The sequence below is a fragment of the Dipodomys spectabilis genome, unplaced genomic scaffold (genome assembly GCF_019054845.1).
Source record: "Dipodomys spectabilis isolate Male_0828 unplaced genomic scaffold, ASM1905484v1 ptg000361l, whole genome shotgun sequence".
In the NCBI taxonomy this organism is placed as follows: Eukaryota; Metazoa; Chordata; class Mammalia; order Rodentia; family Heteromyidae; genus Dipodomys; species Dipodomys spectabilis.
This window is the reverse complement of record NW_024871038.1, coordinates 3,021,588-3,028,351: the sequence shown is the minus strand read 5'-3', so window position 1 is coordinate 3,028,351 and position 6,764 is coordinate 3,021,588. Positions and strand designations below refer to the sequence as shown.

At 34.8% G+C, this 6,764-nt stretch overlaps 1 pseudogene; it reads right to left on the bottom strand.

Moving 5' to 3' along the window:
* Positions 1–3,467: 3,467 nt before the first annotated feature.
* Positions 3,468–3,567, bottom strand: LOC122095786 (annotated as a pseudogene).
* Between the last annotated feature and the right edge of the window lie 3,197 nt (positions 3,568–6,764).

Genomic DNA, 6,764 nt, shown 5'->3' with positions numbered 1-6,764 from the left:
AAGAAAACACAAATTAATTCAGTACTCAAGAACCTGCAGGAAATGCAAAGATTTATTTAAAAAATCAGCTATGGTAAGCTTATGAAAAACCTGACTATATGGGAGTCTACTGTTGTGAGGATAGTGGTTAAAGCCCAGACTGGACATAAAGATCTGTACACAATGCCAGACACCTGTTAATCTAAATTCCAGGAAGAATAACATCAAGTGGACTGAGCCCATGATCATACACAAGTAGGAAGCCAGATTCTATCTGAAAATTAATCTGGATAATTTAGGGCTGGGGGCATGACAAACTGGTAAGAACACCCATTTAGGAGACACAAGACACTAAATTCAAACTTTAATATTATGGATGTTAAAGAAAAAAGCTATGACTTCAAAGAATTGGAATAATTGTAAGATTTGAGTATTTGTGGGGAGAAAAATCCATTAGAGAGATACAGTGAACCCATGTTTCAATGCTTTCTACTTAAGTGATAATGTTATGTGGTACTCCAGACATAACAGAGTTACCTTGCAAAAATAACTGAGCATGGATGTGCATTTGGGTGATGAAAATACTCTATTTACACAGGTATTATTTAAATAGATTTTTTCGGTAGATTGTAGTTTTTGAAATAAGACCCTGGGTGATATCCCTGAGCATTTTCTCCACATGTGACCACTTAATTTATTTTTAATTGATTAATTAATTAATTAGTTTGATGCTAATACTAGAGCTTGAAGTCAGGGCCTGGCTCTGTCTCAGAATTTGTCAATTTTTTGTTTTAGTTTTCTCAAGGCTAGCATTCACTGCTTGTACCATAGCTCCATTTCTAGTTCCATAGCTCCATTTCTAGCTTTTGCTGGTTACTTTCAAATCAAGATCTAATGGACTTTTTTTTCTTGGTCTGGTTTCAAACCACAATTCTCAGATTTCTTCTTTCTGATTAGCTAGGATTAAAGCCATGATCCACCAGTGTGGCTTCTACTTTTTCCTCTATACTTTTTTAATGCACATATTTAGATAATAATGTAAAACTGAGAGTATAGAAGAAAGATGTACAGTCATGATATTGTCCTGTCACAAATTCAAGTTAGTAAAGTAAATTTCTTCCTAAGACCATACAAAAAAATACCATAATATAGTGTAAGAGAACTCAGTATTGAACAGACGAGCTTTAAGAGCTTTCTAATAGATCCATTATTTATTGTTACTCAACATTAGGAAAAATGTATAATGCAGTAAGTAAAATGGAAGTCCTTTGGAAGACTACTTAAATTCCTTGTTTTTTTAAAGACACTTGTTTTCATCTAAAAAAAAATAGGCCTGTCTATTGTCTTCGTGTGATTTTGATGATTGAATATGCTTAATGAAAAGTCAAACTGTATTAGTAGTCCTTTGTTATCAATTCTGACTTTTTCTTTTTGGAGAATATAATGATCAAAGCCATAGTTCAGAATCAGCAAGCAAGAGGTCAGAATCATGCTTCCAGTGCAAGTGGGTCACCAGTAAGTAATCCTCAATACCAGTTTCCACAAAGTTTTCTCACAGATACAATCAGCCTGCCTTTTCTAGCTGCTTTCCTAGCCTGTACCTATTCCTTCATTATACAGGAAAAGTGTGATTCAACTGATTTCAGTCAGATCTGTTACTAGTGCTATCAAGGATTTAGATTCTTATGTAGGCTATTAAAAAGGTATTTACTAATTTCAAGTAAATACATAAATTCTATTTCCATCTTTTTTTAAAAAAAAATTTCTGCTTGTTCTATAAATTGATCAGAGGCATGGATTTTGTGGATAGCTCATCTCTGTCTTTCATGGCTCTCATAGATAATATGATTGCTCCATAATTATCCTAATTTATATTGTTTTATATTTTGGGTTGCATCATTTCACTTTCTGCACTGCCATTTCCCAAATCATTTATATAGGAGGCATTATTTCACATTTTCTCATTCCTAGAATAAGTTGCACATGAGGACACCACTGGTCCTCATTTTCAGTCTGTACCTTTGAATATGGAGGAACATCTTTCCTCTGCTCTCCATTTATTCCCTAATCTCCAGTTAGAATAATTTCGAATAGTAAAAATGGAAAAAGAAAATAAATCATGGTGAAAAAACATACGCAGAGAATTCACCAGATATTTCTGACCAGTTCAACCAACATGAACTATTAGGGAAATACATGGACACCTCATTTCCACTGGCACTCAATGTATCTGGTTAGGCAATTCTAATGAAGATGAGGAACAAGATGAAAATGTGAGGGATGATAAAAATTGCAAGAAAAAAAATGGAGAAGGATCCAAGCAAATTTCTTCTTTGGGCTGCTGAAAATAACCAGCTTACTACAGTGCAGAGAATACTTTCCAAAAAGGCTACTCATGTGAATACTAGGGATGACGATGAGTATACGCCTCTTCATCGGGAAGCCTACAGTGGACACTTAGACATTGTCCGTGAGTTGGTGGCTCAAGGGGCACATGCAATAACTGTAGATGGCTGGACACCCCTGCACAGTGCATATACGTGTAATAATACCAGAGTGGCTTCTTTCTTCTTCATGATGCAGATACCAATGCCCAAACTAAACGCTTTTTTACCCCCTTGCATCTTGCTGCTGGTAATTGAGATAGCAAAAATACACTGGAACTGTTGAACCAATATGTCAAACCAGGTCTGAAGAACCACTTGGAAGAAACTGCATTTGATATTACCAAAAAGATAAGTATGTATCACTACCTCTTTGAAGTTGTGGAAGGCTGTACAAATTGTTCTCCTAAATCCTAATGATTCGGTTAATTTTCTTAAATTTCAAAAATGTCATTAATTCCTTTTTGTCAATACAACATATTTTCACAATCCAAATAACAACATCTTATAGTAACAATTCATGGATTCTGTGGAGTTCTTCAAAGTGAATTGTCTGCTTTTGATGTCAAAATGTATTCAAGAGTTTTTGTATACATCTATAATGATTTATGCAGAGTTTGTGATTTTGTTGATAGGAAATAATTTTAACTTATCTGTTGAAATGAGTAGTATAGAAACTAAAGATATTTCCGGTGTTTGTCTGAAAAATTATATTTTAAAATATTCTATATTCTATGTTTGTATAGTGTCCATAATCTATTTTATTCTCTCCAAGATATAAGACATTAAATTCTACATTGTTTTATAACATATAGGTTCATTAATGTGTCCTTTCAGATTGCATTCCATACAGAAACAGTTTAAGATTCCTTTTTTTTCCCCTAGGTCCTTTTAGTATTATATTTCTTTGGGATAAAACAACAATGTTGTCTAATTTCAAAAGTTGTGTAAAGGTTATGCTATGTAAAGGCTTTTCTAAGGTGAAAATTTAATACACTGATGTCAAAGTAACTTTTAATTATATGAATTAGGTGTGTTGTTACACTTGTAATTTTGTAATCAACTTTTTAATAGCTGTTTTTCATTTCTTGCATCTGAAGAATGAAAAATTTTGAATAATTCACAAATTTTCATATCATCCTTGTACAAGTGCCATGTTAATCTCTGTATTGTTGTAATTTTGGCATACAAGCTGCTGAAGAATGTAGTATCCTGTAAATTTTAGTAGCTAATGATGAAATATTTATACAGGCTTATATGCTTAGGTGCCTATTTGTAACAAGGAAACCTTATTGTTCCTAAAAATGCTATTAATCTTATTTCCCTAAAATTCTGTGAATAGTTGAAAAAAATATGTTGTTCAGTTGATTGCTCACATTTGCAATTTTTTTGTCAATGACTATTTTAAGTCTTTTTCACTTAGAATTTGATCAAACTTTCAAGTATTAATAGCTAAGTCCAAAGGAGACGGCTTTTTCAAGTACTTATTTATCCAACTGTGTTAGATCTGTGGAGCCAATGGATTCAAAGTAAGCCTTGTTTAAGAGCTACTTCTAAACATATGGAGCTGAGATTTTCCCAAATGAGGTCTTACTGGCACAAATGGCTACCTGACCCTTTACCCTTCTTCCATGTAGGAATAGACCAACCAGAATATCTTAGTCTGACAGCATAGATTGTATTAGTGGAACAAATCTAATCTTAGTTACAAGGGATCATTAGAGAGATGAACAGTTCAGCCAGAACTGTTCATACTAGAAGGCATTTTATCAAAATATGATTGTTTATGATACCTACCATTTCAAATGTAGCTAAAACCAAGAAAGTGAAAAATTGTTCATATTCATGATTATCTAATGTCTTGGCCTGTCTACCTTCCAAAAAGGCAGGAACTTACACTACTGCCATTTTATGACCAAATATTTTCATAGTTGCAAGAGAAGTCCATATATTTCTCTTCATTATTAGGCCTTAAATTGGCAATGTTTTTTATTATTTTTATTTTTATTATTATTTTTATTGTGAACAAAATGTACAGAGGGGTAACATTACATGGGCAAGATAATGAGTACATTTTTTATCAAGTATTGCAACCTCCTCCTTTGTTACCCTTCACATCCCTTCCCAGCCTCCCCCCGACCCCCACCCAATCCTCCTCCTAACCAAAGTTATAAAGCTCGTTTTCGACATGACAACTTGTACTTCTCATTGTTGCAACAGGTCCACCTGTATCCTTAAACGACTTGTTTTCCCCCTTCTCCTTCACAAATTATACCGACATCAAATATAGTGAAAGCAGGGGTTATAATGTGGGGGAGGGACATACAAAGCAACAAAAAGATAATCTTATAAGTGCGTTAGAAACAAATGCATGAAAGAAAAAAAACATTTAAATACATATCTAAGGATTCATTTTCCTAACATCACATTATCTGATCTTTTCTGCTTGACTCATACATATACTAGATATTGCAAATAAAAGAAACCATGGGACCTAGGTTTCTTTGGGTCTGGCTTACTTCACTTAATATAATTTTTTCCAAGTCTTTCCATTTCCTAACAAATGGGGTAATGCCATTCTTTCTGATGGAGGCATAGAATTCCATTGTGTATATATACCACATTTTCTTGATCCATTCATGTACTGAGGGGCATATGGATTGGTTCCATATCTTAGCTATGGTAAATAATTCTGCAATAAACATAGTTGTGCTGATAGCTATAGTGTGGTCTTGTTTATAAACATTTGGGTAAATGCCCAAAAGTGGGATTGCTGGGTCATAGGGGAGCTGTATGTGAAGATTTTTGAGAAGTGGTTGAACAGGTTTACACTCCCACCAACAATGCAGTAAGATTCTTTTCTGTCCACATCCCCTCCAGCATCTGTTGTTATTAGAGTTCTTCATTTTTGCCATTCTAACTGGGGTGAGGTGGTATCTCAATGTTGTCTTGATTTGCATTATCACCCTACACCAGAATCAACTCCAAATGGATCAAAGACTTCGGAGTCAAAGCAGACACTCTGAAAACATTACAGGATGGAATAGGAGAAACCCTAGGTCTCCTTGGCGCAGGCCGAAATTTTCTTAATAGATACCCGGAAACACAACAAATCAAAGAAAGGTTGAACAAATGGGATTGCATGAAGTTGCAGAGCTTCCGCATGGCAAAGGACATACCTAGCAAGATCAATAGAAAGCCCACGGATTGTGAGAAGATCTTCACTAGCCATACAACGGACACGGGTCTCATATCTAAAATATACTTGGAACTCAAAAAATTAAATCCCCAACAACAAATATTCAAAGAAACAACTGTCCAATAAATAAGTGGGCTAAAGACTTAAAGAGAAACTTCTTTGAAGAAGAAAGAAGAATGGCCAATAGACACATGAAGAAAAGCTCAACCTCCCTAAATTGCTAATGTTTTAACCACAGTGTTTCCTCTTGCATCCAGGCTGTAAATCTACAAATGGTAAAGCTTTAGGTTTAACTCTACCAAACACTGAGGTAGAGATAATGGAATAATACTTTAAAACAGAGTTGCCTTTGATACCCTAACCACAACAGAACAATGCAAAACATGAGCCTTTTCATTATATTATATATAGTTATATATTTTACATTTATATGTGATGATTTTATATTTCACACTACGAAAGTTACTAGAATTATTTGATAATTTGACAAATAAATTGATATTTATTCCAATCAATACAATTAGAATATAAATAATTAGGTTTAGAATATATATCAGAATATAAAATGTATCAATGCAATATTTTAGGTACAAACTTGTGATACCTTCTAAGTGTACATGGCCTTCTGAATTCACATAGCAAAAATTGAGTGTTGTTTTCCTCTAATCTATATGGGATTTTATTCTGCTGCTCTGTTTATTGTTTTAACTCGCTGGTCCCAAACTGTTTTTCTCCATATTTCTGAAGCACTCCAGTGATTATGCCCAAATTTTGCTGATATGATGTCTAAAAAATACTTCTCTTCTGTAGGACCCATGGGTCCTAGGATCTCAGGTCCCAGTTACCTGTATCATCAGATAACAGGGGCAAGACTTCTCACCTAGGCCCATGCAACATGCCAACAGAAAGTAATTGAAGAGCTATCTGGTCGTTAATTGGACATAATCAACTCCCAGGCTTTCCTGCATGGTCTGGCTTGTACGTCCTGCTCAGCTTTCTCTCTCAAAGCTGGAGCTCTACCCTCTGGGCCACTGCTCCACTTCTGGTTCACTGGTGGTTTATTGTAGATAAGAGTCTCACCGAGTTTCCTGCTCAGCTGGCTTTGAATGGCGATCTCCTGAAGAGGCTTCAAGTGGCTTTTCTCAGGGATTCGCAGAGGAGCTGCTTCACACAAATCCTTAGTCTAAATCTCGAGAGGTACT